The sequence below is a fragment of the Pan troglodytes genome, chromosome 10 (assembly GCF_028858775.2).
Source record: "Pan troglodytes isolate AG18354 chromosome 10, NHGRI_mPanTro3-v2.0_pri, whole genome shotgun sequence".
Classification (NCBI taxonomy): domain Eukaryota; kingdom Metazoa; phylum Chordata; class Mammalia; order Primates; family Hominidae; genus Pan; species Pan troglodytes.
In genome coordinates, this window is record NC_072408.2 from 19,499,784 (window position 1) to 19,506,414 (window position 6,631).

Sequence of the window (6,631 nt, forward strand, 5' to 3'; positions counted from 1 at the left end):
GGAGTGCGTGCCTCCCTGCTGGTGGCCCGAGGGTCTGCAGGTGAGCCTTGCCTCGCGGCCCGCGCAAATTAAAATAAATGCACATGGGGAAAACGTCAAACAGTACAAAAATAGACACAGAGACAAGTCTACCCCTCACCCCCCGTGCCCCAGTCTCCTAGTCTCCCTCCTCAGAGGCAACCACTGAGAGCAGTTTTTTGATGTTCAAGGGCTTATAGTGCATCCTATTGGGGGCATAGTTCTGAGAATCCTCTTTCCATAATTGGAGGATGGAGTCCTCAATTAAAGATGGCAATTCTTGAGTTAAATATTATCTGCAAGACAAACTTCAGGGAAGGTATTTGGCTTTCTGCAGGATTTACTGTTTGTAGATAGGATAATAATGGTGAAAATGCTGGTGTCTGTAACATATATTAAAACTGTATCCCTAACACTTAGCATAGTGCCTGGTACACAATAGGTGCTCAGTAAATATTTAACTAAAATATTTTTGTTGACTGAATGAATGGAAAAGAACTGCATAGGGCATAGGTTGTGGAAGTTTCTAAATTACTGCTGGCCCCATCCCCACCTCCATAAACACACACACAAATGCAACATTACTAAACCATTGACACTTAGTTTGCCATATGGTCTAACCTTTGACAGTATCTTCACCTCTGTTTTGAAAGAGCTTGCAGACCTGAAGCGCTATGCAATTGCAAGTTAAGTCTAGGCCTGTACGGCCAGCAGCTACACACCCTAGTCTTAACCAATAACTACAGGAGGATTAGGTTGACTGAGAATGCTTGTGAACAAAGGTCCATTGTGTGAAACTAACTCTACTTGTAACCAAAGGATGACTCTTGAATTACAATGTTGCTAAAGCTAGGTTTGAAAGAGTTACCAAAGAAAAGTAAACACCAGAGTAATTTCCCATTGCAGTGATTTTCCTGATGCAACAAGGGACTGATCTGCAAGTGTGTTTTATCTTTTATCATCTGATACACTTCAGGGTTCAGGGTGTAGAGCTATCACAGTTTTTGAATCTCTCTACATGGGGTAATCCATGCTAGTTACGAAGTAGACCTTTCCATTATTAGAAACTTCGTATTCAGTGCTTTAATACAATGAACCTGTTTCTTTTCTTTTTTTGTTTTGTGTTTTGTTTGTTTTTAGAGACGGAGTCTCGCTGTGTTGCCCAGGCTGGAGTGCAGTGGTGTGATCTCGGCTCACTGCAACCTCCACCTCCCGGGTTATAGCAATTCTTTTGCCTCAGACTCCTGAGTAGCTGGGAGTGCAGTGGTGTGATCTCGGCTCACTGCAACCTCCACCTCCCAGGTTATAGCAATTCTTTTGCCTCAGACTCCTGAGTAGCTGGGACTACAGGCACATGCCGCCACGCCCAGCTAATTTTTTTCTATTTTAGTAGAGATGGGGCTTCACCGTGTTGCCCAGGCTGGTCTCGAACTCCTGAGCTCAGGCAATCCGCCCGCCTCGGCGTCCCAAAGTGCTAGGATTACAGGCGTGAGCCACTGTGCCCAGCCTGAACCTGTTTTCATTGAAGTGATATGTTATTTTTTCAGTTATGACAGTGAACAAAGGATATTGATTAAAATAATGATTAAAGAAATATTTTCTATTGATATGTGTTTAATTTATAAATATCATTGTTTATTTATTCATTTTTTGAGACAGGGTCTCGCTCTGTTGCCCACACTGGAGTGCAATGGCACAATCACGACTCACTGCAGCTTTGACCACCTGGGCTCAAGTGATTCTTTTGCCTCAGTCTCTTGAGTAGCTGGGACCACAAACGCACACCACACCCAGCTAATGTTCTTAATTTTTTTTTTTTTTAATTTTGAGATGGAGTCTCGCTCTGTTGCCCAGGCTGGAGTGCAGTGGCACGATCTAAGCTCACTGCAACTTCTGTCCCCCAGGTTCAAGCAATTCTCCTGCTTCAGTCTCCTGAGTAGCTGAGATTACAGGCTCATGCCACCATGCCCAGCTAATTTTTGTATTTTTAGTAGAGTCGGGGTTTCACCACGTTGGTCAGGCTGGTCTTGAACTCCTGACATCAAGTGATCTGCCCACCTTGGCCTCCCAAAGTGCTGGGATTATAGGCATGACCCACCGTACCCGGTGTTTTAAATTATTTGTATAGATGAGGTCTTGCTACATTGCCCAGGCTAGTCTCAAACTCCTGGGCTCAAGCAATCCTCCTGCTTTGGCCTCCCAAAGTGCTGGGATTACAGGTGTGAGCCACTGCACCTGGCTTACTTAAAAATAAAATAAAAACTTTAATTTCTGGCCTGAGTCATAACTTAGAAATTATATCCATTGTCACCTCATTTCCTGAAGAGATTCTTGATACTCTTCTCTGAGAGTTAGAAGTCCCATCTATGTGGAGAAAGATTTCTTTAAAAGTAATCAGAAAACATGTATTAAGCGGCCGGGCGTGGTGGCTCACGCCTGTAATCCCAGCACTTTGGGAGGCCGAGGCGGGTGGATCACGAGGTCAGGAGATCGAGACCATCCTGGCTAACACGGTGAAACCCTGTCTCTAATAAAAATACAAAAAATTACCTGGGTATGGTGGCGGGCGCCTGTAGTCCCAGCTATTGGGGAGGCTGAGGCAGAAGAATGGCGTGAACCCAGGAGGTGGAGCTTGCAGTGAGCCGAGATCGCGCCACTGCACTCCAGCCTGGGTGAAAGAGTGAGACTCTGTCTCAAAAAACAAACAAACAAACAAAAAACATGTATTAAGCACCTGCAGGGGAAATTAAAGACCAATAATACCAATGAGATCTACCTTTAAGATGTTCATAGTTCAGAAGGAGAAAAAGTAAATCAATGGCTGTGTAAACAGTAAGTGTGATGAAGGCCAGGTGTAGTGGCTCTTGCCTGTAATTCCAGTGCTTTGGGAAGCCAAGGCAGGAGGATCACTTAAGCCCAGGAGTTTGAGGCCAGCCTGAGCAGCATAGCAAGACTCCATCTCTACAAAAAATAAAAATTAGCATGGTGTGGTGGTACACGTCTGTAGTTTCAGCTACTTGGGAGGCTGAGACAGGAGGATCTCCTAAGAGCCTAGGAGGCTCTTAGGAGGCTGTAGTGAGCCATGATAGCATCACTGCACTCCAGCCTGGGCAACAGAGCGAGACCCTGTCCCTGCCCTCCCCAAGAAAAGAATAAATGTTATGATAGAAGATGGCAACTAAAAAGGCTCAGAGAAGGGACATCTGATCCCAATTTCTGGGAGGAGGTGTTAATTATTGAAGAATGAAGTTATTAGCAGATGAGGAGGAAAAGGCTGAATATTTCAGGAATAGGAAACTGCATGACCACAGGAAATTCAGCCTGTTAGGAAGGTTACCAGTGTACACAGAAGAATAGAGAGAGAGAGGCTGGGGTCAGAGCAGGAAGGTTTTCATATGTTAAATCTTAAACTTTATCCTAAAGGCATGGGGAGTTCCTGAAGGTTTTTTGTAGGGCAGTGACAGGTCCAGAGACCTAATTAATATTCTAGAAAATTATCTCTACCTGCCACAGGAGGGATGGATTGAGGGACGTGAGGCCAGAGGCCTCTCTTCCAAGAAACGGAAGTGGTAAGGCCCTGAAATGGGCATGCAGATAGAGGAGAAATTAAGAGGAGAGGCTCTCCAGGACACAACGATTGGTTGGATGCAGTGCTGACAGTAAGCAGGCTTCTGGCTTGGGAGCCTGGTTGGGTGGGAGTACCAGGTCATATAAAGACACGGGAAGAGGAGTCAGTCTGGAGTGGACAGAGGCATGATGAGTTTTGAAAACGTGAATCCTGGTTTTATCACTCACTAGTTGTGTGACCAAGAATAAATCACTTAACTTTTCTGTAAAATTAGGAAAGTGGTATCTACTTTACACGCAGGTCATAATATAGACCTTTTTATGCAGGTCTAACATATAGACCTGCAGACCTGTAAACTCAAAAAGGCTGTTCAATTGCTAGTTATTACATATACAATAACACAGTTTGCTGCTCATGTAGAAGGGATTTTAAAGGTGCTAAAAGACATCAATCTGAAATGTTTCCTAGCTATAAAGCTCTTCCAGCAGACTCCTTATGTTATATAAATGCTCATTTAATTTTCTTGCCACCAGACTGTAAGCTTCCTAAGTACAGGGATTGGGCCTTGTTGAATTTTTTATTTTTAACGTGTAGCAAGTGCCTAGAACATTTCAGGTTCCCAAGAAATGTTAAGCCAGTGAAGGAAGGAATTTTATCTTCATATGTTCTTTTTCTGAATATAGCTTTATGGATATGGAATTTGTATACCATACAATTTACCCTGGTAAAGTGTACTCTACAGTGGTTTTTAATATATTCAGAGTTGTGCATTTATCATTACAATTTTAGAACATTTTCATCAACCCCAGAAAGAAACCCCATACCCAATAATAGTCTACATTTCCCTTCCACCCGTACCCCTCCTCGGCCTTAGGCAACACTAACATATTTCTCTCTCTGTAGTGCTTCTCCTGGACATTTCATATAAATGAAATCTACAATATGTGGTCTTTTGTGATAGGCTTTTTTTTTTTTTTTTTGAGACGGAGTCTTCGCTCTGTCGCCCAGGCTGGAGTGCAGTGGTGCGATCTCTGCTCACTGCAAGCTCCGCCTTCTGGGTTCAAGCGATTCTCCTGCCTCAGCCTCCTGAGTAGCTGGAAATACAGGCGCCCGCCACCACGCCCGACTAATTTTTTTTGTATTTTTAGTAGAGACAGGATTTCAGTTTGTCAGCCAGGATGGTCTCAATCTCCTGACCCCGTGATCCGCCCGCCTCGGCCTCCCAAAGTGCTGGGATTACAGGCGTGAGCCACCGCACCCGGCCTGACAGGCCTTTTTCATATTGAATAATGTCGTCAAGGTTACTCTATGTTGTAGCATGTATCAGTATGATTTCATCCTTCCCTCATTTTGGCTGAATAAATATTCCATGATTACCACACTTTATTTATCCATTCATCAGTTGATGCGACAGACTATCCTTTTAAGAATGAAATGTTTATTCAAAAGGAAGCATAAAAAACACCATCACATCAGTATGGACTGGTGTATGGAACACAAGACAAATATACTTTTATGTGGAAAAGGGGAAACAAGAACCAGGATGAGTTATTCTCCATTCCTCACCCCTTTTACCTCCTCTCTCACCTTCCCCTCAAAGAGGAAATCTGGGAGGGGATGCAAGGACTCTCCAAAAGGGAATGGTCTCACTGCTTAGTGGGCCCTTCCCAGTCCCATCAGCCTGGTGTGGTTTATGTAAACCTCAAGACTAGTTAGACACAACTTTCTAGAAGCCTGCCCTGATCTCTCAGGCAGTTTTTAGTTCTATCTTCATATTCCCAGAGAACACTGTACTTAGATTCATTTGCATTTTTCTCATTGTATTGCAATGGTGAGCAGAGGAAAGAGCATCAGATAGTCCTAAATAGTTCGACCACTGACCACCTGCTGACCATGGAGGAGTCACCTACTTACAGGCTGCAGGGTTGTTGTGAAAATTAAATAAGGTAAAATAGGGGAAATTATTGTGATATAGTAGAGTGGAAGGGACTTAAAAATCATTTAGTCAACTTGACACTTCTTCTGAGACTTTTTTTTTTTTGAGACGGAGTCTCGCTTTGTCGCCCAGGCTGGAGTGCAGTGGCGCGATCTCGGCTCACTGCAAGCTCCGCCTCCCGGGTTCACACCATTCTCCTGTCTCAGCCTCCCGAGTAGCTGGGACTACAGGCGCCCGCCACCACGCCTGGCTAATTTTTTGTATTTTTTAGTAGAGACGGGGTTTCACCATGTTAGCCAGGATGGTCTTGATCTCCTGACCTCGTGATCCACCCGCCTCAGCCTCCCAAAGTGCTGGGATTACAGGCGTGAGCCACCCCGCCCGGCCAGAGACTACATTTTATGCATATAAAATCTCAAGGCATTTACTTGAAATTTCTTGACGCAAACAATGTAATATAAAATGAGTTGCAAAGTTCGGAGAACTCCAGAGCCAGCTAACTCCTTGATGGCATTGCATTGCTAGGTCTACTTTCTTGCCCTAGCAAAAATGGCAGTTTCCTTTCTGGATTACTCCCTTCTCACCTTCTGTTAGTTTCAGAGTGACTTGTTGATAACTGTCAAGGTCCCCAGAAAGCGCCTAGCCAAAAAGGTTCTTCACTTCTCTTTAAAGATGTGCACTCCCTAATACATGAAACAGCATTTTCTGTTTCTTAATTTTTCTCTCATTTCCAGCTGCTGCTTTCACCGTCTTCTGGTATTTTTTTGTTTGGTCGTCCACTGCTAAACTCCCAGCTCTTCAGAATTAAAAATGAGCTTTGCATCCAAGCTGTTGTGGGTTCGAATCCTGGGTCTATCTAGCGTTTCTTTCTCCATCTGTAAAACAGGGTTAAAAATATCTATTTTGTAAAGTTGTTCTCACATGTGGGTATTGAAGAGCTTAATAGTGTGGGTGGTGTTTTAAAGGTGACGCATCCTTACAACAGGAAAGGGCTTACCCTTTTCAGCAGTTCTGGCTTCGAGGAGGTCAAGCCCTTTAAGGTGGCATCGCCCTAAGTCGCAGGACCGGGTCTCTCCGCCCCTCCCTCGGGCCGGGGGGCGGGGCCTCCT